Raw genomic sequence first — 24,157 nt, forward strand, 5'->3', positions numbered from 1 at the left:
CCCATTTGCTGGTCAGTTCGAAGGCTTTTCCCTGGTCCGGCTTGCGCTTCCAGGCTTCTACGTACAGCGAGTGGGTGGCTGCCTTCAGGGTTCTCTCCAGCAGGCCCCTGGCGCTCGGGGTGACGATGGTGTTGCCCTCGGACCTGATCTGCGGCACCAGGACTCCCAGCTCCTGGCGCTCCTCACACCACTCCCAGCGGCAGCTGATGCGCTTCCCCAGGCGGCGCGTGGCATTGCGGGCCCGGGACCACAGTGAAGCGATATCGCCCCCATCTCGGCCGAATTTGCCATCCAGGGAACCGCTCAGGAAGCTGGCGGTGTCTTGGCTGGAGGGGGCTCTACCGATCCGCTTTTGTGTTGCGTCATGGGGGGCTTTTGCTGCGATGCTCCTCACCATGGCGTCAGGACACGTCAGCAGGTGGAAGGCGTGGGTGATCACCGCGATGTCACACAGGTCACCCATGCGGGGGACATTGGTACCGCCATGCCTGTGGGTGATATAGACCAGCTCGTTGCTGGCTCTCTGGGGAAGGAATAACCACTTCTTCACCAGCTGCCAGATGATCTTGTCCGCCTTGTTGAGGGGTACCTTTGCCACGGCAGATCCCCTCAGGACGAACGAGATGCGGGGGATCAGGAAGGTGTTCAGGGCGTTTATCTTTTGCCACGGTGCTAGCAGTGAGGTGTCGATCTTGGCGGCATCCTGTAGGATCTCTTGGATGGTGTCCTCGGGTGTCTGTCGGACACGGAAACCCGTCGGTGTGCCGAGGTGTCGGTAGGCCTGCCCCTCAGCCAGGGGGAAGACGGGCTCGCCCTGGATCTGGAATTCTGTCTCCTGCACGGCGTCCCTTTTGCTGCCATCTATGTGGAGGGATGCGCACTTCTTTGCATTGAAGCGGAGCCCCATCCAATCGGCAACTCGACTGGTGGCATCTAGCATACGCTGGAGGTTCTCTGGGTCGTCTGCGGTCAGGACCAGATCATCCGCGTAAGCCAGGACGCTCACCCTCTCACCGTGGAGGTTGAAGCCGTCTGCGCCCTTGGAGATCGCTCGTAGCAACGGCTCCATGGCGAGGTTAAAGATGATGGGGCTGAGGGGACAGCCCTGCTTAACTCCGCTCCGGATTGGGATCTCGGCGGTCTCCCCTTCGACCGAGCAAATGGTGGTGCTGCATCCCTCGTACATCTCTTGGACCACACGGCGGAAGTTCTCTGGCATCCCAAACTCCTGAAGCGTGGCAAAGATGTGGTGGTGGGGCATGGATCCAAAGGCGTTGGCCAGGTCGAGCCATGCTACCGTACACTGCCTCTGCACCCTTCTGGTCGTTTCGATGATGGTTTGGAGGACAAAGTTGTGTTCAAAGCAGCCCTCGCAGGACATGAAGCCTTTCTGGGTGGAGCTGATGGCCCTCCCATGCACGGACCACTCCGTGATCCCCGACGCCAGGCAGCTGGCATAGAGCTTGTACATCGTGGAGCAGAAGGAGATGGGCCTCCAGTTGCTGGGGTCACCCCGCTCACCCTTCTTGTACACCAGAACCATCATGGCCTTCTTCCAGGAGCTGGGAGTCCGGCAGAATCGCTTGCACTGGTTGAAGAGCGTGGCGAGGACCAGGCAGCCAGGATCTCGCTTTTTCAGGAGGTTGTAGCGGATGCCGTCTTTCCCGGGAGCTGTGTTTTTTGTTTTTAAGAGTCTGGCCAACACTTCCTTGGGCGTGAAGTCAGCTTCCAGGGCACCTGCGTCGTCGACACGGGGCAGGGGGCAGAGGCACTCTGGGCGCAGCGCGCCATCCTGGGCTGTGTGGTCGAATACGTCCCTGAAGTAGCTATAGAGACGTTCAGATGGGATTGTGCAGTAGGGTGAGGGCCCGTCGAGGATCTCTCGCATGGCTTTGGAGCGGTTTGCCCGGTACAGCTTCTGGATCCTTGAAGCCGCTGCTGGATCGTAGTGGCGGTTGACGCCTCTCCTTCTGGTTCCCCTGATGGTGGTGTTGAGGTTTGGAGCAGGCGTTCTGTGGGCAGGCGGGGCGTTCTCCTGGCCGGGACATCTCCTGGGAGCGGTTTCTGCAGACAGTTCTTGGGTGAGTCTTGGGTGATGCATCCGATGAAGTGAGCTGTAGCTCATGAAAGCTTATGCTCAAATAAATTGGTTAGTCTCTAAGGTGCCACAAGTATTCATAGAATTATAGGCCCGCAAATCTTGATTGAGATGGTGCCTGGTGCAGATCTCCAGGGGCGGGGGGCACAAAAGGGGTAGCGATGTTAAAGCGCTGCCATAGGCTGTGTATGGGCCCGTACTGGTGGCCACTTCTTGCCAGTATGCTGTACCGGCCCACGTTTACCTCTGCTCCTCTGTTCCTTTACTTTCTTGCCTGTGAGTGAAGGGGTGTTAACAGGCCACTTTACCTTGCATTGTCCCTTGAAATGTGTTAACTACGCTAAACAATCTGTTCCACTTTTACTTAGCAGTGACACACTGAGTTGTTTTTTCCAGACCCAAACAGCAGCTCTGTGTACGCTCAAAAGCTTGTCTCTCCCACCAACAGAGGTTGGTCCAATACAAGATATTATCTCACCCGTGTCTCACTAATGCTTTAAGTGGCAGTTGGAAAGAAAGCTCAGAAATGAAACAACCCTCCATGGAGTCAGTTCCCCTTCCTGGGAACACTCTCTTCCTCCCCAGCTCTGCTAGTACCCTAATTTGAGGGCTTCCCCACCCCAAACCATGAGCTGGAGCCTTCTTTCCAAGACCTAGCCCCTTCCACATAAAACAGGAGCTTCTCTCTGCAAAAGGCAGGGTCACGAGCATTAAGATAGTCACTGGAAACTCAGCCATGCTGAGCCAACAGCTGCTCCATCTCTATCAGGTTCCTCTTCTTCTGTTGGGCACAACTCTGTACCTGCTGGAAGCAGGCATACAGAAGCATTGCAACAGAGAATGGAAAGCACACTCTAACTGTGTATTGTCTCAGTTCCTGTGTAACTGCACCTCTTCTGACTCCTACCTAGCCTCCTTGTGGGCACCTGCACCCAGGTCTCAGGACTAGGCATCATCTTCCTTGGGGTGGGAACTCCAGTCCCTCTCCTCCCAGACCGAAGGTTTAAGCTGTAATTCGCTATACTTATCCCAGCACATCTGACTTCAGTCCAGCACCTGCAGTTCTGCCGTCTCCCAGGGGCTATGACAGGGTTTACCCAGGACCAGGCATCTTTCAGAAAGCACAGAGCATTTAGGACAAAAACATTACGGAGAAAACATTCCATAAAAGAATAAAGAGTGTACACATGTGCTAGCGTTACCAGGTATTACCCATCAGCCTCATGGGATCCTGGTAAGTCCATACATAAATTGTCAGTCCTTTATGCCAGAATGCCTCACTTCTAAGTCAATTTAGGCTGACACTTAACTTTGACGCTATATAGGTGAAAACTACAGTACGCACTCCCCCACACAACTGGTGTTTCTACTGACTTGTTTACTTGTTCTAGGGATTTGGACTAACTAACTTCTGATGATTCCAGATTCCACAGGAAACCCATTCAGCAAGCCAGGAACACAAAAATAGATACACTGCATATTGATATGGTCGTCTAAGAATATCCGGTCCACCCGTAGCATCTGGCATATCTCAATGTAACAGACTTTGACGTTTCCCTGCTTCTAGGATATGTGGGGCCCTATGCAGTATTATTCAACTGGTGCCCCTATGCCGGCGCAACTGGTGCTCCTACGCCGGTGCATTTGGCTCTGTGAATAAGGCCCCTGTCTTCTGCCGAGTAAGGAGATTGTAGCACGTGCTGGGTGTGCGGGAGCCGACCCGCTTTTACCTGCTGTCCCGGTCATAGGCGCAGACCCCGTGGGTGGGTGCTCTGGGGCTGGAGCACCCATGGGGAAAATTTAATGAGTGCGGAACACCCACGGGCACCAAGCTCCCCACCCTGCACCCCTTCCCCCGCTCCTCTCGTGCGCTGGCAGCCCCATGCTTACCAACTCCTCCCGCTCCCTCCCAGTGCTTCTGGAGTGCTGCAAACAGCTGATTTGTGGTGTTCAAGTTCCAGGAGGGAGGGGGAGGAGCGGGGACGGGCGTACTAGGGGGAGGGGAAGCGGGGGAGCAGGGCTTAGGGGAAGGGGTGGAGTGGGGGCGGGGCCTGGAGCAGAGGCAGGGATTGAGCACCCCCCAGCAAGATGAGAAGGTGGCATCGATGGTCCCGGTGGTGCCCCAAATTCTGGCGTGCCCTATGCAGCTGCGTATGCTGTGTATGCCTAAGGACAGCCCTGCGTGTATCACATACAGACATGACCAGCTGAAGGGCATAAAATGGGACAGGAACAGATGAGGCTATTAGAACTCTGGGGGGGGGGTCACAGCAGGAAATAATTTAAATAAACAATACATATCACCCCCCTACAAATGGAAACTTCTGAGCCAAGACCCCCTTTCTCAGTCTCAACCTGGGCAGCAGTCGCTTACGGCAGGTCTATACTTAACATGCTGCATCGGCGCAGCTGCACTAATGAGCTCTGTGGCACCAAGGCCTCCAGTTTGGGGGCAGGGAAAAGGTAGGAGAGCAGAGTTAGGGAGTTGGAGTATTTATTTTTATTATTTATAGCACAGTAGCACGTAGTGACCTCAGTTGAGGGTACGGCTCTGTTGTGCTCAGCACAGCATAGACACAGAATGAGAGGCAGCCTTTGCTTCAAAGAGGTTTTTTTTTAGTCTCTTTTTCTCCTTTAGGACATAAACAAAATATTGGACTAACCGTGGCCTTCCACTCATCCCTGACCCTTCCAGGTTTTGAAAAATTAGGTGCGTGACACCAGCTGTGCCGGTGAGGGGAAAATGCTGCAGTGTCTTTATAGTTATTTACAGTAGACGGTATGTAGGGCATCTGCACCCCCAGCCAATGATCTTTTGTCTAAGAACATAATATTCCAGTTATCTCCTGAATAAATATAACAACTCCCCCTTGGAGCCCAAACACCCTCCTTCCCTCAGTTAGATTCAACTTTTATCGTTAGAAGAGCCTTTATTGAGCTCCAAATGCAGTTGAGTGGCTTTCTAATGTCTGTTGCTACAAAAGCCACGCTTTGTCACGGGCTAATAATGTCTGGGCAGTGAAAACAGTCAGTCCTCTGGCTTTGTCTCCTATCTGTTTTTCGGACTCAGAATTGCCATTATCTTGGAACCAAGAACTCTGTGCTTCAGCCTGGGTCTCATACACAATACCATAGTGTTGACACCATGTCACCAGGCAGGAGAATTACATTGTGTCTCAGTTTCAGCTCTGCCCTTGACTTGCTTATACTGTATATTGAAATCCTCCCAAGCAGTAAGTTTTCACATGCCCCTTGCCCAGTTTCAGCCCCTTGCATACCATAATGAGATTTTTCCTCAGGCCAAAATCCAAGATACCTTTGAGGAACCTTGACACTCAGATAGGAAATCATGCTCATGTTTAGCAAAATCTACTACTCAAATAGGGTTATCTGTACATGTCTGATATTATTTGAGGTATAGTCAGCTGAACATGTAACAGTAGTGAAGGAGAATATAATAATAAGGTGATACTGAAAAATACATCTTGTGAGTAAATGAGAACTGCTATTCTGCTGGACTGTCTTTGTGCACCTTGAAATGACACAAAAGGGAAACTAGTTAGTCACTTTTTTCAGTTCAGACTTTTGCATTCAGACACAAATCCTATTAAGAAACTAACTTAAAAATGGATCTCGGGCCTGCAGAACAATATATATTTTTAGACTCGTAGAACAAGACTTTTGAGGTTGTTTTACAGTTGGTCTTTGCAGCCAGGCTAGCTTTACTTGTTCCTGAAAGAATGGCTGGCATCTGATCATGAAGTGCATTAACATTTCCTGCTTAAATCGAGTAGGAATCAAAGCCCCCTCTTTGGAAGCCAAGGTGATTTTTTAAAAAAAGCATCTTCAAGTTACTGAATCTCGCTCTTGGCAAACCATGATGCCTTTTAACATTGTTCTGTGGCTGAACATTACCTTTTCTCACTTGAAACTGCAGACTTTCTGTCTGCTTCTCCTTGCATAATGATTAGTTTTTTCAGTGCTTAAACATACAGACTCTTGTCCATCAGACCTGTCACATTTAGTCTGGCCTCTAACTCTTGTGTCTTGCCTTGTTTTATCTTGTAGGATCCACCCTGAAATGATTAGGTGCAGGCAAAGATCACAGCAGTAGTAACTACACAATTTTTGCTTCTCAGCATTTCCTTCATAGCATGGGACGTTTTTTACTTTTGACTAATATTGAGTTGTTTACTGAAGAGCAGCTGTTGCAGCTCTGCTGACATTAAACTAGGCTGCATATGAATTGTGAGCAGGTATCTCTTCAGTAACAATGCACATCCTGTGGTGCTTTGGGGAGCATTCAGGCTGCAAGATAACCGTGGTGTGTACCTAATCTTATCTGGCCAGCTTTTATAAAACTGCTGTTTTGCTGTTGGCTGAACTTATAGCTTAACTCTACCTCATTCCTGTTGAGGTGCATGAAATATTGAACACTATTTAAAGAGCTCGATCATCAAAATACATATCTTCTCACTGGTCCTTTTCACCAAGAATGTGGCAGGACTCACACAGAAACCATATTACAGACTGAATGCATGATCACTTAAAAGAGGGGGATGCAGGTCTCTTGTGTGACGAGAGGAATATTAGTAAGTTTACACACAATACACTTTACTGACTAGAAAATCCATGTTACCAACGAAAAGACTACTGTTTGGTGTTTGTAAGTGAAATCATTGCACTCCAATTCTCTGTGGAAGAAATGAGCTCGACTTAAAATTATATTTTAAATAGTTTCAAATCCATTTGTTAAAGCTATTTCACTTTCTTAATGCTTTCCATTGAGATTGACATCTGTACCTTCACTTGCTTTTCAGTGCTAATTTTGACATAATACTAAACTGCCCGGAAGTGGCATTTCAGAACATATATGGGACAAATATTTCCATAGTTATGTGTAAGAGCCTACCAAATTCATTGTCCATGGGTAGAGCACATGCTGAGGGGTTGCAAAGGTGCCCCTCCCCTTCAAAGTTTCTAGCCACCTATTGGCTATCTTGGGGAGGAAGGGAGCTGATTGGTCCCTCACCCGCCATGTGTAGCTTCTGTTTGCTCTGTACATTCCAGCAACCCCACCCTCCCCACCCTGTAGTGGTAGCCTGAGAGCTGTTCTTTGCAGTTGCTGGAGGTCTACCCTATTGCTTGTTTTGCGGTTGGAAAGGAATTTTTCTTCCCATTTCCAAATTGGCAGAGGCCTAGGGAGTTCTTCACCTTCCTCAGAGCATCCTGGAGGCACAGTTAAGTTAAACAGGAATAGGCTTTAATAATGAGTGATAGCACTTTGTAAGAATGTTAATTCATTTGAACTCACAGACGGTTTCCAGTGCAGTTAAAAGGAACAGTTCCTGGGATTTTACTGATGAACCTTGTTGTCAAGGAACAGGGAATAACCTTGTGGCCTTTGCAGACCAATGTCCCCACGTTTAGTATCCATTGCCCCCCTCACAGGGGTAGGGTGGATAGTAGGACTCAGAAAGGAGAGCCGAGTCCTAGTGGTAGGCTGAGGAGAGGCTACCCCAAATTAAGGCTTATATGGTAGAAACCTTGTAACCCCTGCACTGGAGCCACTTACCTGATTGGTAAGAGTATGGGTGACAAGGTGGGCAGACCCTCTCCCCTGTGTTAATTTTAATAAAGTTGTGGCATGCCACTTAAACCTCATCCCTGTGTTTGTCTGTTATACCAATAAAATAAAAACCAGCAGGATCTTATTAAAGGGGAAAAGGCAAAATGCCACATTTATTGTGAATACAGAAAGAATCATAGTAAGCAGTTAGTTATAGCTATAACATTCCATTCAATTTCATATTTATTCACACATTCATTCATACACACACACACAGGTTCTGCAAGGTTGTTATCATAGTTACCAGCCTTAGAGTTGCTCATGCCAAGCCACTGGCCAGGTGGCCTGGACATGAGGAGAGATAAGAGAACCATAACAGGAAACATTCTGGCAGAATGGGTGAAATTTGAAAGTGAGCCTTGATGTATGATTCCCCCCACTAACTCTGTTCTCTGTAATTTGGTTGCATTGGTCATTGCAATAAGGTTTGTTCCATGTTTACGTCAGCTCCTGTAGATGAGATAGCTTTATATACTGTATATAAATATAATTGAGGTTGACTCCATTAAAAGGCCTCTCCTAATATGTAATTATGCATTATTTGTGTGGTTAGGAATGTGCTTAAAATGAGAAGTATAGTGTGTGTGATGGGGAATGATTATTAATGGGGAGAGAAGGAAGGAAAGAAAATAACTTGATCACCTCCTTCCCTCTCAATATTTTATTTATAAAATAGTTTTAGCATGTCTAAAACTTCATTAAAGTTCTCAGACAGGCAAGCTCTTTGTACACCATGTGACTTTAGGTGCAATTGTGCAACACATCCATTCACTGTGAGGCCTGTGTGTTTATCCAGAATATGTGTGCCCTGGCTAGCTTCAAAAATAAATGTTTACAACAAATAGCAGAAACATAAAAGGAAGCTAATAGGCAAACACTTTGAATGATGTAAAATCATTCAAAATTGGATAAGCCACGTGATTCAATACCACTCATCACTTGTAGCGTTGTTCCAGTGTATAAGGACAGTTCTGCTTCCCCCTTTATCCTCCCAGAGAATGTAGCTTTTTCAGAAGCATTATTAAGTGGCTGGAAGACATGTCTCCACATTGTTCAGTAAAACTGTTGTGGTTTCTACACCCAAACATTAACTGATAGTAGACTCAAGGTTCTGGTGTTGTACCATTTGGTCTTCAAGACCAGCAGTACTCCAGCCTCTGATTCCTCCAGTAGAGCTGGATGCCTACGGAGGGGTGTGTGCATGTGTTTGTGTGTTTCGGGGGGGCTGCCCGGATACCTGTGTAGGTGCTGGGGGTGGCACCTCACCTGAACAATGAGTCCCAGAGATTTTGTGGGTCTTTCCAGTTCCTCAGCTGGTGGGAGTGGATGTCAGGGCCCCCCTTGACATGTATATGGAGAATACTTTAAAGGTGTGTGTTGCATATTCTGATATCAGGAAAAGCTATTGCAGTTGAAACAGACTCCCTATTATTGCTAAAACAAAAGGTACTGTGTATCACACTCAACTGGTGAGTGCTCCGTATCCAGAAGTTATTAGGATATGGTAAAGTGAGCCTGTGCCAGAACTTCATTCCAAATGAGGAATTTTCCCTAATGGACATGGCTGTCAGCAAAGGTGACAAGAAGTTAGCCAACAGACTAGGACATCTGGTCTAGCAAGCGTCTAATGATCAAAAACAACTCATTCTGTCAGCAGGGAATTGAGGTGAAAGTGAAATAGTGACATAATTCAGCCTCAGCTGTGAATTTATTCCTGAAATCAACACCTGGACAGTAAATTACAGGATCCTTCAACTCTTATGTGGAACTATTTGGTGTAGTTTTACAGTTTACCGGGGGCAAGGGGAGGAGAAGGACGGAGCTTATCTGATAAAATTCCAGTAGTGCTTTGCTATGTCTTGAGTCTGGCACAATTCTTCAAGTGTGCTTCAATTGAAATACCTACCTGAACATCAGAAAGACCTAGTGAAATACCCATCGGATCCTCAGGCTGAATGAAATACCCAGCTGATCTTGATTACAGCCCTAACTTTGATCCTGATATAGCTATTCAAACTGATCTTTGTTTGGACAAGAATTTCCGATCCGGCTATGTTCTGCCTTGAACTTTATGAACTAAGTGGGTAGAGAGACTTAAATTCAGTTTCACTGAAATTAGTAAATCCAGTGACCCTTGTACTGTTTTGAAGGCCCAGGCTGTGATACAACACTCAGATGCTGAGGCAGGAGTGCTAATAATCTGCTGAAAACCTCTGAGATTGTCTTTAAAGATATTTACTAAAATCATGTCGTTCAGTCTTCATTCAGTATGGTTGGAAAGTGACACAAACGTAATTGAAAAGTAGTTTGACAGTTAACCTTCTCTGCAAGTAAAAAGGATGCAGTAGCTGGAAGGCAGCCATACTTCACAGCATGTTAATTTGGTCATTTTGTTTTAGGTTGCACAATGAAGGCAGCAGAGAAATCCCAAAATGCTAACATGAATCTGTTGTGACTTATAAGATAGAGGCTGTATGTGTGTGTATTTTTTGGGTTCCAGACTATATGTCCAGCTGCATGGGTATAACTGGTAAGAAACAGGTTTCAGAGTAACAGCCGTGTTAGTCTGTATTCACGAAAAGAAAAGGAGTACTTGTGGCACCTTAGAGACTAACCAATTTATTTGAGCATAAGCTTTTGTGAGCTACAGCTCACTTCATCTGATGCATACTGTGGAAACTGCAGAAGACATTATATACACAGAGACCATGAAACAATACCTCCTCCCATCCCACTCTCCTGCTGGTAATAGCTTATCTAAAGTGACTAAGAGTGATTTAGTAGAGAGACACACCAAGGTAGAACCAGACTTTACTGGTGATTTTTCTTAGCATCTAAAAAAGCTGGATCACAGCTGACAGAAGAATTAGAATGTGGAGAAATGCTTATTATGTTCAGATAAAGAGCTAGGAAGACTTTGCAATAGTGTCATCTAGTGACTTCCAGTAGTGTTATGTAGTCTATTGCTTGTTGTGGCAGTACCATAAACTGTGGATTGGAGTGAAGTATGTAAACAGTAAATCAGTTGTCAGTTACGTAGAAGAGTAATTTGCTTGAAAGCACCTCTTTTAGAATCTTAAAATATGAGCTTAAATAACAATTTTGAAAATGTATCCTGTTTTAGACACGCTCCTCCGTTCATGTGATGATGATTATTTTTTGTTTTTGCTTTTCAGTTTACTTTAGCCTCTTTGCTATAAAACATGAATCATTTGGGCAAAAATATCAGTGTAAAAAAGTTGAAAGAATCCTGGGATGATGTTGCACTCCATATGCTTTATGGAAATATGCTTATATGATGTAACTGGAATATGCTTTATGCAAAAGGTCTCTTCTAAGGTATCATTACAAAGCTTATAATCTACTGAGTGTTCATCCTATTTGTATGCATGTATCATTCTTGTATCTCAAGCTAGAAATATGAAATATAACTCTGAGGTCCTCTTGTAATTCTGCAAAGTGCGGGCCATTAATGGTGGTTGAGAATATTGATGGCTCCCATTGACTAGGACAATTAGTTGTAGATGGCTCTGTTTACTTGCAAACCTTCCTGGGCATGTGTGGGCCAGCCCAGGAAGAATGGAGGCTGGGGTCTCACAGGACATGTGATCATGTCACCTGATACTGAAGTCCATCTTAAATCTGGCACTCTTCCATTTTTAGAAGGTGGGTTGGGGACCTAGAGAGACACAAGATTCCTGTCTTGTGCCAAAGCTATAAAAAGGGGTAGAGCAGAAGAGAGGGGGCTGCCAGTCATGAGAGAACCCCTAGTTTCTACTTAAGATGTCTGCTAACAAGGACTGTACCACGGGAAAGGATTGGGCCCAGACTAGGAAGGAGTCTAGTCTGTGAAAGAAGCTTATTCGAACATCTGTGAGGGTGAGATTTTACCTGTAAACAGTTTCTTAATGTATTAAGCTTAGATTTGCGCGTTTTTGCTTTATTTTGCTTGGTGACTGACTTTGTTCTGTCATTACTTGAAACCACTTAAATCCTACTTTTTATATTTAATAAAATCACTTTTGTTTATTAATGAACCCAGAGTAAGTTTATTAATGAACCCGGGGGAGCAAACAGCTGTGCATATATTTCTATCCGTGTTATAGAGGGCGGATAATTTGAGTTTACCCTGTATAAACTTTATTCAGAGTAAAACAGATTTATTTGGGGTTTGGATCCCATTGGGAACTGGGCATCTGGGTGCTGGAGATAGGAAACTTGCTGAGCAGTTTTTAGTTAGTCTGCAGCTTTGGGGGCGTGGACCAGACCTGGGTCTGTGTTGCAGCAGGCTAGCATGTCTGGCTCAACAAGGCAGGGTTCTGGAAGCCCAAGCTGGGAGGGAAAATGGACTCAGAGGTAATCTCAGCACATCAGGTGACAGTCCCAAGGGGGTCTCTGTGACCAAACCCGTCACACCTGGTTCATGGCTCTTTTTTTTTTTGTGGCTCTTTTTCTGCATCACTGCTCTTAAAACCCACCATACTGAGATCCTATATATTAATATACTGTTTACAAATTAATGTTTTTTGTTTTGAGAGTCAAAGGATCCATTCCCAAAAGCAGAGAGTCCCTGTGACTTTGTTATCTGCATACTGTAGGACACCCCACCTTTACCCTTTTGTGGGCTCAAGGTGTAACCTGATTGATTTAAGCTCCTTCATCCTTTCCCTGTCATGGGATCTCTCTCTTGCCATCCATTTCCACCCTCTGACAAACAGTGGCTAGGGACACCATTCCTTACCCATCCTGGCTAATAGCCATTAATGGACTTAACCTCCATGAATTTATCCAGTTCTCTTTTAAACCCTGTTATAGTCCTAGCCTTCACAACCTCCTCAGGCAAGGAATTCTACAGGTTGACTGTGTGCTGAGTGAAGAAGAACTTCCTTTTACTTATTTTAAACCTGCTATCCATTAATTTCATTTGGTGGCCCCAGTTCTTATATTATGGGAACAAGTAAATAACTTTTCCTTATTCACTTTCTCCACACCACTCATGATTTTATATACCTCTATCATATCTCCTCTTAGTCTCCTCTTTTTCAAGCTGGAAAGGCACCCACCTTTACCCATCCTGGGCTCAGGGTGTACTCTTCTGCGGTTTGTAGGATCTTTTACCAGTGAAAGAGCCTTGCACAGTAATGTCCTTAACCTCTAGGTATTAACAGTTACCAAAACAGAATGCACACACTAAGCATACAGTGCTCACAACTCCCCAAAAGGCAGATGAACTTTTCCTGATGGTCAGTCAGGATCTGGTCGTCTGGGGACTTCAGCTTCTGCATGGTGTGATCGGCAGGGTGTTGAGTGCTGGCAGTTCTGATCTTGCGGCTGTGTCCTGGATTTGGTTCCAAAGACCTTCCTTTTGGATCCCAGTTTATTTATATGGTGAAACTTGAGTCCTGCTTAGCTGTACCTTAACCAATCATTTTAAACTAAAGTACTACGACACTGTAATTTTAATCAATCTTAGCCCATTTTGAAACAATTCTTTAATCATATCCCCACCTTAATTGATTTAAATCTTGTAAAACTGTTTGTCTGTTGCATAATTAATCAAAGAACCAGAAAGGAACCATACAGATAAACAATAGAGAAGTTAGGGACTGTAAAGGTAAAACAATAAAATAGATTTCACACCCACAACTGTTAAGTGATTCCTTGACAGGCAGAATGCCATTAAACAAAGTTTTCTTTAAACATCTTAAGAGACTCCTTGATTATCTAGTGCTGGTGTGTGACAGGTGTTGGTCCTCCGAGCCCCTAGGGGCGATGGAGAGCTATGGTCTCCGTGGCAGGCCTCAGCCACACCTTCCGGGTGTTGGGGAATTAGCAGGGAAGGTGCGCCAGCCGGAGTCAGTAGCGCGCCCCTCAGGCAGGGGAGCGCCGGCCGGAGTCAGTAGCGCGCCCCTCAGGCAGGGGAGCGCCGGGGTAGGGGAACGCAGGCCCACCCAACTCCACTGCGTTCCAGCCCAGGGCCCTGGCAGTGGCGGGAGGCGAAAGTCCCGCCGCTGGGTCAGCGGGGCTGTCCGTGCCCGCTGACCAAACACACCCACCCCACGGTGTAGTTGGGCCCCTGGGCTACTTCTTACCCGGTCTCTCAGGCGGGTCGCTCTGGTCCCTCCATCTCATCAGAGTATTCCGCTGCGGGCCACTCCGGTCCCTCCATCTCCTCTGGGTATTCCGCTGCGGACCACTCCCACTCCCCCTCGGTATCAGACTCACACTGGCCCGGGCTGCCGTCAGGCCCCTCCAGGTCCTCTGGGTATTCAGCGCTGGCAGCCCTGGTTGCCACAGGCCTTCCTCCCGGTCAGGCTCCTCCTTGCCCAGGGCTTCGCCTGGGTCAGCAGCAGGATCGCAAGGGAGCAGCCTGTGTCTGTCTCCCTCCCTGGTGCTCTCTTCACTGGGCAGAGGGCCCCACCCTTTGTACTTCCTGTCCCACCCTTCCCCTTCTGGGGATTGGCGGAAGCTTGGCCTGGCCCCGCCCACTCAGGCTGCAAGGGTGGCTCTTTACCCTCTGGTTTGGAGGGGAGCCACCCTGGCTCCCTACATGGTGCATACTATTGGGAGGGGAACCTTAACAGCCCCATGTGACATTGTTTTGATATAATTTAGATGGGACGTGAGGACGTGACTTTCTGCTTCTTGGCTCATGGCTGCTGCTCTCCTCCTGTGGCTGCAAAAAAAGGCCTCAGACCTTACAACGTCCCTGATTTTCTTTAAATAAAAAAGAGCTGAACCCAGATCCCCCGCCAGACACAAATCTCCAATACACACATTCACACTTGCTTTTTGCCCTTAGTTCCCCACTTGAACCAACCTTTTCAGATTGACCTAGTCTATGTAGACTGAGACTTCCAAACTAAAACACACCAGTATCTACCTTTCAGGAATAGGTGCTGACTTGGTGAAATCACAGCAGGAAGTTGTAAATTGTGTGTGTGTGTGGTGCGGAGGGGGGAGGGGGGGATAAAAATCCTGCTAACCCAGGAGTGATGGGTGTATCAGGCCCTTTGAGGTCCCCTGCTGGAGGCCTCGTGGCCCTTCCCTACTCTGCCCTAGAAAAGGATCAGTAAAGGTGGGTCCTCCAGGCCTGCCTAGAAAAATGGCAGTGATGCAGCTGCTCAGATTTCGGTAGGCTCAGTTAAAAGGAGCTGCAGGGCCCCTGAGCAATACAGTTGCTGTCTGGGACCAGAAGGGTAATACAGAGTGGAAGGCTGTGAAACTCTCCAGGCAAGGAGGCCTGAAGACACTCTGCTCAAATAGAGAACCCAAGAAAAGGAAGGGGCTAGGTGGGAAATGGCCCAGAGAAGAATAGCAGCAGCAGCAACAGTTGTAGGAAGCAGCATGTGACCACTATTTGTAGAGTCCCTAGGTTGGGACCTGCAGTAGTGGCCAGGCCCAGGTCCCCCCATCAGTCACTGGCAGTGTGGTATAAATCCTGAGAAGTGGATAAGGCTTGTTTAGAGGCTCAAGTAAAGGGCAAGACTTAGAGTATCCAGGGAGGAAGCCCTGGGGGCACTGCTCTTAGGGTTTGCCAACCCTCCAGGAAAACAACGAGGAGTCCAATGGCACCGTTAAAGACTAACAGATTTATTTGGGCATAGGCTTTTGTGGGTAAAAAAACCCACTTCTTCAGATGCATCAAGTCCCTCCAGGATTGTCCTGGAGTCTTCAGGAATTAAAGATAGATCCTTAATTAAAGATTGTCATTTGATGAAACCTCCAGGAATACATCCAACTAAAATTGGCAGCCCTAACTGCTCTATATCAGGGCAGACATGGACTTAAAGCAAGCCCAGAAGGGGCTGAGGGCTGAGCCCAGAGACAAGGCTAAAGACAATACTGAGGGCCCAGGGACAATCCCTGTTGGACCTTTGTAGCCCAGAAAGGGTCTGTTTGTTCAGTCATGCATTTGACTGACACATAGCTGGATGACTGAGTCACTGAAGACCTGCCAATTTTAATTGCTTAAAACCAGACCCCACCCTGCTCTGCCTCTTCCCTTGAGGCTCTGCCCCCCCATCACTTACTGCTCTCCCTTCTCCCCCTACCTTGTTGCTCGATCCTCTCCCCCCATCTCCTAGCTGGACTCCCTCTGCTTTGGGGCTGGGACAGGAGCTGCAGCTTGACATGAAGCCTGCCTGCCCATGAGGTGCAGGTAGCAGGTGGCCCCAACTGGGCAGGAGCTGATGCAAGTTGATGACCCAGCACCTCTTCTCCACCCAGATAACCAGACTTCTGATGTCTGGTCAGAACATCTAACAGGACACTCCAAGGTCCCCTTTTTGACTGGATTTTCTGGTCAAAAACTGGACACCTGGCAGCCCTACGCCTGATGAGGGCAACAACCAACAGGGGGCAACATGAGCAGAGGAAGTGGAGGTTCACACCCAACTGACAGGAGGCACTCCCAGGAGGTGAATGGGCCCAGTCATACCAGTCCACAGGGAAACTAGACAGTGTCTTGTACTGTAATTGTTCTGTGGTATTTGCGCTACTATTGAGCTCATAATTCTCGGGAAGCCAGCTGTCTTGTGTTTAGAAAAGAAAGTCCTTTTCCCTCACCCCACTGTGCAAACTCCAGATATCTTCAGTAAGCAACCCGGTTGAGCTACTTTGTGCAAACACTCTTCTTCTGCTTCTTTTTTTTTTTTTTTTTTTCCAGTTGTGCGGCAACTTTAAAAAAACCTTCTTTTGGAGGGGTGAAAGAAGTTTAAAATGGGATTGGGATAAGGTTCTGTTTGTGTTAGTCAGGCACAAGTGCCAGCAGGCGTAGGGGATCTTGCAGATAACTTTTTACTAGAAACTGCTTTGGTGGCATTAATGTGTTAATTTCTTTCATCTGTTCAGTGGCATATCCTGGACTGCCTGGCCCTTTACAGTAGGTAGAAAACTAGCTATTATGTGTACAGGCATCCACATTTCTACATCAAAAGGTTTTCAATTTCCCAAATTGATCCTGTCCCTAGGGAAAATAAAGTCTGAGGGTGAATTAGTATGTACCCCCTTCTTGCATGTCCAGTGAGTAATTTTAAATGGTTTGGAGGCTACCAGAAGATTCCAGTATTAGTTGTTTAATAGTGGAGAGGCCAAGGACTTCGGTGTGAGTTTATTCTTTACACTCATTTCCCATCTATGCCTCACCTAGAAGGGTTTAGATTAGTCAGTGCCGAAAGGAGGAGGTGGTGTTTACCCTGTCATTCAAAGCCTTAGCCACTGGAGGGAGTGAGACTAACATAAGAGCTGAATCATTTGCCACTGTTGGGTTGAAAACGACCAGTTCTGCAATACATTCATAATTTAACAAAATAAATAATCCTCATTCTTCAGTTAAGATAACATAAGTTTGACAGCTATTGCTTTTTTCTCTTTTTTTTTTGTAGGTTAATTCTCTAAGACTAGAAGTGGGGAAAGTACATTGTTCCAGTGTCTCGTTCTTTGTCCACTGCATTTAACTCCTGGAGTTTCACCATCCATACCAGGTACTGCTCTTTCTGACATAGCAACACCTTGTGTGATGCCTCTTGGTCAATACAGAGGAGTTTCCTCTCCACCACTTTATGGAATACAGTGGGTGGGCACAACCTGGGATTGGTGGGGGTCAAAGCAACGCATACTTCCCAGCTCTTGGCAATCCAGTTTCACGAGGGCAACCTGCTGCCAATCCACCTGACCTGAACATAAGAATAACACATCTTTGTTGCCTTTGGATAGATTGTAATGGGGTGTGTGTGTATGTGTGTGTGTGTGAGACCCTATAGATGCCATATGTGTTTGAAGAGGTATGATTCTATTGCTGGCACCAAGTTCAGGCCTAATAGCATGCAGAGCCACACGCTGCATCAAGCAATCACTGACACATTTTCACAAAAGAGTTTGTTTATGGAAATATTTGTTCACATTTCATTGCTAATGACACTTCATTCTGTTTTACACTTGCAGTCTTTAAAGTTAATGTACTTGAACTGATGACTAGAAAATCATATTAACCCTGGCAGGAGTACAGTGCCTTGAATTTAAGCTTTACAATTCCAGCTGGAAAGGGATGTAAAAATATTTTGATAGGTGTATTTTATTTTCAACCTGCTTGTGAGTTAAAATTTTTAATTTTGAAAAATACCCAAGGCTTACAATTGAAGCACTTGGTAGTTTTTGTTCCATTTTCTTCTGCAAGTGCTTTTATTTTAATTGGTTAGTTGTACTTAAATTTTTAAGACTTTTTAAAAGTTTGCAAGATGAGATTTGTTTTGTGACACTGATCTAAATAGTGAAATATATATGGTTATAATTTTAAAAACAGGAGCAATGAAAGTTCAGATTGAGTAGACTTTCTTTCCTTTAGTGGGCTTGTGTAATTCAGTTAAATTACACATGAATGCATGTTTCATAAGTGACAAATCCAACTGAAATCTTGATTATAGGAGAACCCTCCTCTGGGTTTCTATAAGAACTATGTAAGTACAATACTTGCATGTACTCTGCCTTCAGTTCTGTAGCAATGTTGGTTAAGACTGGTATCTTGTCTCTGAAGTGCTAACGGAATTCACACTGCAAGGGAATTAAATGTAAAGCTCTCATATGACCAATGAGTCATTCAGTTTTAGTATTTGTCCACATCTTGTTTGTGGGTTTTTTTCCTAAATTTGCACTGTAAGTAGCATGATCACCTCTTACCATTTTTTGAAAGTTGATTTTTGTCCATTTGACTATATGTAGCTCTGCATTGTCACCTTGTGCATTTAGACTGAGTTAACTACTCAAACTGACTTGCTGATGATAAGATTAACTTAAAAAGAAAGTAGTAAGGGAAATCATTATGGCACAAGTAACAACATATTACGTGGTCAAACTTGAAAGCACATTGCTTAATATCTCTTTATTGCAATGAAGGGTGGAGATGTCTTGTGCTGCCAAGCTGTGAATTGGAGTATAGTTCTATTGTATTTTCACTATTATAACTGTCTAAAATATTTTGTTTGACCCCTTTGAATATATTCCATCAATTCAGCTAAACTTGAATTTTATTGCAATTATTCAGAATCTTCTGGCTGGGCAAAATACTTAGTGTCGTAAGAGATTTCTGTTCTGAACATGTGCCTTTTAATTTGTTTTTTGTTTTTTTAGATTAATGCCTGCAAGCTTCATAAGCAACAGAAAAATGAATAAGTGAATCTTACTTTCTCTATTGCCTGTTGTATAGACCATCTCTTGTGCACTGACCAAGTCAGTGGCGCTAAACCCTCGGAAACTGTGTGTATATTAAAAAAGGAATAATATGTGCCTGAAAACTGTAGAAAAACCTGGTGTTTTCCTGATTCTTTGAAATGTGTTGGTCTCTAATTGCACTAGACAACCCTCCTCCACCCTCCCAGTTCTCTGTTCCTTTTGTTGCTTTTTAAGGATCAGATGCTGCCTTCCCTAGTTCTCAGCTACTTTTTCTAACTGCTACTGTCCCAGGGTATGCAGCAGTAGAAGAGAGACTGTGTGCAAGGAGTCTGCACAGTGCCCACCTCTTCAGTCATACTTGTCTCAGTGTTTCTCGTGCTATATTACCCATAGGCTGTGAAACAGACTCCACTGGAACTTCCAGTTGGTTGTCTTAAGTGAATTGTACCACAGGCAACACTACTGAAAACTGATAAGCTGCCAAAGCTAGTTAGGTGGTGGGAAGACACTTGCATCTGAGTGACTCTCCTGTGATGAAGTATCAAAGCTCCCCTTGTAACTCAACCCCGCAATTATTTAAATGTGACAAATATACAGATGAAACTCAGCCCTGATGTTTGGATAGTAACTGTGTGCGCCATGGGCACCCTTGGAAGACTCTCTGACTCTCACAGATGGTATTGTAGAGATGAAATGACAGTAACTGTAGGGCTGACAAGTGCTTTTATTTAAATTATTCAACTTTCCTATGTATCCAAGGATGGAGCCCTTAGGGCCAACATGCTCCTGAATTCAATTCTTTTAAAAGTTTTTAAATATAAATCACAATACTCTAGCTAGCCCCAGTCTCTTGTTTCCAGAAACCACAACACACGTGAAAGAACGAGCAGTTGCTGTATTACTGTTGTCTACTGTGCATCCAAGAAGAGTCAGTAATACTGTATTACAAATAGTATTTGACTCAAGTAAATGAAGAACGTGGATAATACATGAAATAATTGAGCTGTAGGCTGTTCCACTTTGAGATTTTTTTTGAAAGATAGTCACTGATTCTTTTCAAACTGGAGAGTTTAAAGTCCTGGTCTCATCAAGCTAAAGATTCTCCAGTGCAGTATTCTTGTATTCTGAATTTGAAAAACAATCATATGTATTAAACCTACAAAACAAGCCCCATGGACTTACAACGAAATCCTCAAATACAGCTTTAATACAGTTAGCGACCATCCTTCCAAATTCTTTGAAAGTGGCCCCTGGAAATCTTTTAATCGGATGTCTCTACTTGGAAGCTTTTTTGAGTCCAGTGTGACATTTTCTTTTCAAAATAAGCAGGGATTCAGGTCTTGTCCAGCAGGGTTCAGAAGCCATTTGTACACTAAGAAATATGGCAAAAATCTGCTCAGTCCCAGGGTCATTGGCAGCTGACTGCCACCTGAGGTCAGTTAGGTGCAACTTGTTCAGATGATTAGCTTTGAGGGAGGGGTTACAAATTCAATAGTTCAATGCAGGGTCCCAAATGATAACTTGTAAGGTTTCTTGCATCCTCAGTTTGACTCCTTTTTTTTCCCTCTTCAGTCCTAGACTTATTGATATATTTGTAGAAGATGATGCTAGGTGCTGGAGCAGTGCGTTCCCTGACTGGAGATGGATTGTGTAGTGATAGATGTGTAAACAGCGACGAATGAGGACAAACACAGGGATGAGGTTTAAGTGGCACGCCACAACTTTATTAAAATTAACACGGGGAGAGGGTCTGCCCACCTTGTCACCCATACTCTTACCAATCAGGTAAATGGCTCCAGTGCAGGGGTTACCAGGTTTCTATACCATATAACCCTTAATTTGGGGTAGCCTCTCCTCAGTCTACCACTGGGACTCGGCTCTCTTTTTTGAATCCTACTATCCACCCTACCCCTGTGAGGGGGCAATGGATACTAAAAGTGGGGATGTTGGTCTGCAAAGGCCACAAGGTCATTCCCTGTCCCTTGGGCACAAGGTCCATCAGTAAAATCCCAGGAACTGTTCCTTTTAACTGCACTGGAAACCGTCTGTGAGTTCAAATGAATTAACGTTCTTACGAAGTGCTATCACTCATTATTAAAGCCTATTCCTATTTAACTTAACTGTGCCTCCAGGATGCTCTGAGGAAGGTGAAGAACTTCCTAGGCCTCTGCCAATTTGGAAATGGGAAGAAAAATTCCTTTCCAACCGCAAATCAAGCAATCGAGTAGACCTCCAGCAACAGCAAAGAACAGCTCTCAGGCTACCACTACAGGGTGGGGAGGGTGGGGTTACTGGAATCTACAGAGCAAAAAGAAGCTACACATGGCCTGGGCTGTGGTTTAAATTAGTGAAAAAAGAGGGTGAGGGACCAATCAGCTCCCTTCCTCCCCAAGATAGCCAATAGGTGGCTAGAAACTTTGAAGGGGAGGGGCACCTTTGCAACCCTTCAGCATGTGTTCTACCCAGTTCACCTGTAGCAGGGCCAACCGCGATTGGGGCAATAAAGTTTCCCATCCATTGAGGTGGGTGGGTGGCAGTCTCTCTGCACAGGAGGGAACAGCGTACAGACTGGGCTCTGTCTGAGCACTGGTATAAGGTCCTTGGCAGTTCTGGGCCTTGTAGCATTGCTCTTGAATGGATCTGAGGCAGCTAAAATGGCTTTCCAGCCTAGACTCCTGATTACCTCAGATGTATAATTTGGGGGGGGTGGGGGGATTTCTAGATGAGCAGTTACCTCTAGCCTACTTCTTGATTTACTTCTTTGTGTGCAGAGACTAATAAAAATCTCTTCTGTTCAAGGAGATCAGGTTCTAAGCCCAGATCTTGTTCTTTGTCTTACTGCAAATATGTTAAAGAAGTGCTAGCCCTTATTAACTGGAAAAGATTGGTGTCAAGGTTTACAAATTTACTTGTAATCAAAGAACTTGATGCTTGAAGGGATTTGGAGTGCTCCAAAACTGCTTCACATGCTCTTGGTAAATAAATCTAGGGTTTAATCTTAGATAGTCCCAACAGATCTGGCATGTACAACATTAGAGACCTGGCTGGATAATAACTTGGTTTCATTTGATGAATTAACTGGTCTCTCTTGGTTTTTCTTCAGAGTGCCAGTTGTAATGTAACAGAGGTGCAGTGGCTATTCATTTCTAGAACCAGTGCTGAGCGTAGAACTTTTCCCCTGGAATGATTTCCAGACTAGGAGTCTCGAGGCCTGTGTATTTTAAGCGTTTGGGTCTTCTACATGCAAAGCATCAGCAAGTTTTAGGTTTTTCTTGAAGAATATGCAGACACTGTGCATGCCAGGGAAGCTTCTAGAAGAATTTGGTTAATCTCTGCTGTAACAATGGAATTTCTGAGAGTCCTCCTTGGTGACTTCAATGCCTTGAAAGTGAGGGGAACTTGGATTCATTTATTCTGATACACTGCCTGCTGATGGCTTTACTGCACGTTAGTGAAGTCGCAGATTAGAAAGGGCCATATGCTGGAGTGATATCATGGGATTTAATCACCAGGGTAGATTCTCAGCCTGTGAGAAGAGCAAATCATCATGGTCTGCTCTCCAGCATTAGGGTCTTACTTCCAGCCCCAGGATCAGACCTGTAATGTTGACTCTTAGCAAAACAGCTCCTTCAGCCTATGAATGGAGGGTCATACTGAGGATTTTTGACTACTGCACATCATCCACTGGGGTTGTTGATAGACATGAAGAAACTTACAACACAGGCATCGTGCCTTTAGCACCTCAGTGCTGGGCCTTTGTGGTTCTGTCTTTGTTACTCAGAGCACTGAGGCTGGGCTCAACTTTTGGCGACCTTTGAACCTTAATGGCTCAACAAATTTAACTGCTGAATGGCATTTTTGCTAGAGAATGATTTGCAAGCCTCCCTGCAAATACAAAAATGGTAAAACAGTCTGTATTTGAGTAACTTGCTTAGTATTTTCTGCTACAGAACTAAATGAGTCTGATAAACTTTATGGTGTCAAGTATCGGGGGTAGCCATGTTAGTTTGTATCCACAAAAACAACGAGGAGTCCGGTGGCACCTTAAAGACTAACGTTTATTTGGGCATAAGCTTTTGTGGGTAAAAAACCCACTTCAGCTGCATGGAGTGAAAATTACAGAAACAGGCATAAATATACTGGCTCATGAAGAGAAGGGAGTTACCCTACAAGTGGAGAACCAATGTTGATGGGGCCAATTCAGTCAGGGTGAATGTGGTCCACTCCCAATAATTGATAAGGAGGTGTCAATACCAAGAGAGGGGAAAATTGCTTCCCAGTCCCTATTCAAGCCCAAATTAATGGTGTTAAATTTGCAAATGAATTGTTGCCCTTCAGTTTCTCTTTGAAGTCTGTTTTTGAAGTTTTTTTTTTTTGTTCAAATATGGCTACTTTTAAATCTGTTATGGAACGTCCAGGGAGATTGAAGTGTTCTCCTACTGGGTTTTGTATGTTGCCATTCCTGATGTCTGATTTGTGTCCATTTATTCTTTTAGGTAGAGACCATCCGGTTTGGCCAGTGTACATGGCAGAAGGGCATTGCTGGCACATGGTGGCATATATCACATGAGTAGATGTGCAGGTGAATGAGTCCTTGATGGTGTGGCTCATGTGGTTGGGCCTGATGATGATGATGGTAGAGTAGATATGGGGACAGAGTAGGCAACGAGGTTTGTTACAGGGATTGGTTCCTGGGTTAGTGTTTCTGTGATGTGGTGTGTAGTTGCTGGTAAGTATTTGCTTCAGGTTGGGGGGCTGTCTGTAACCGAGGACTGGCCTGCCTCCCAAGGTCTGTGAGACTGAGGGATCATTTTCCAGGATAGGTTGTAGATTGTTGATGATGTGCTGGAGAGGTTTTAGTTGGGGGCTGTACGTGATGGCCCATGGTGTTCTGTTGTTGTATGTGAGTATATTTATGCCTGCATCTGTAATTTTCACTCCATGCATCTGAAGAAGTGGGTTTTTTACCCACGAAAGCTTATGCCTAAATAAATCTGTTAGTCTTTAAGGTGCCACTGGACTCCTCGTTGTTTTTGGTAAACTTTAGTAAGTATTGCAGTTTACTTTATCTTATATGTATTCCCAGGAAGCCTGTTTGGCTCACTTGTTGACCATACATGCTGTGGAAAATTGGCTGTTTTATATTGTACCCAACTACAACACATCAATGAATCTAACCCCAGGTCTACACTACGGGGACTGTGCCAGCATAGCTATGGCGCCATAGCTATACCAGCATAACCCCGTAGCATAGACACAGC

At 45.3% G+C, this 24,157-nt stretch overlaps 1 long non-coding RNA gene across 2 annotated transcripts in view; it reads left to right on the forward strand.

Moving 5' to 3' along the window:
• The window catches only part of LOC141990646 (uncharacterized), an 87,517-nt gene that overhangs the window by 8,089 nt on the left and 55,271 nt on the right, over positions 1-24,157 (forward strand). For both annotated transcript variants that reach the window (XR_012640225.1, XR_012640226.1), the window contains exon 2: positions 17,114-17,212. This is a non-coding gene — a long non-coding RNA (uncharacterized LOC141990646). The remainder of the gene's footprint in view (positions 1-17,113; positions 17,213-24,157) is intronic.

The sequence above is a fragment of the Natator depressus genome, chromosome 7 (assembly GCF_965152275.1).
Source record: "Natator depressus isolate rNatDep1 chromosome 7, rNatDep2.hap1, whole genome shotgun sequence".
NCBI lineage: Eukaryota > Metazoa > Chordata > Testudines > Cheloniidae > Natator > Natator depressus.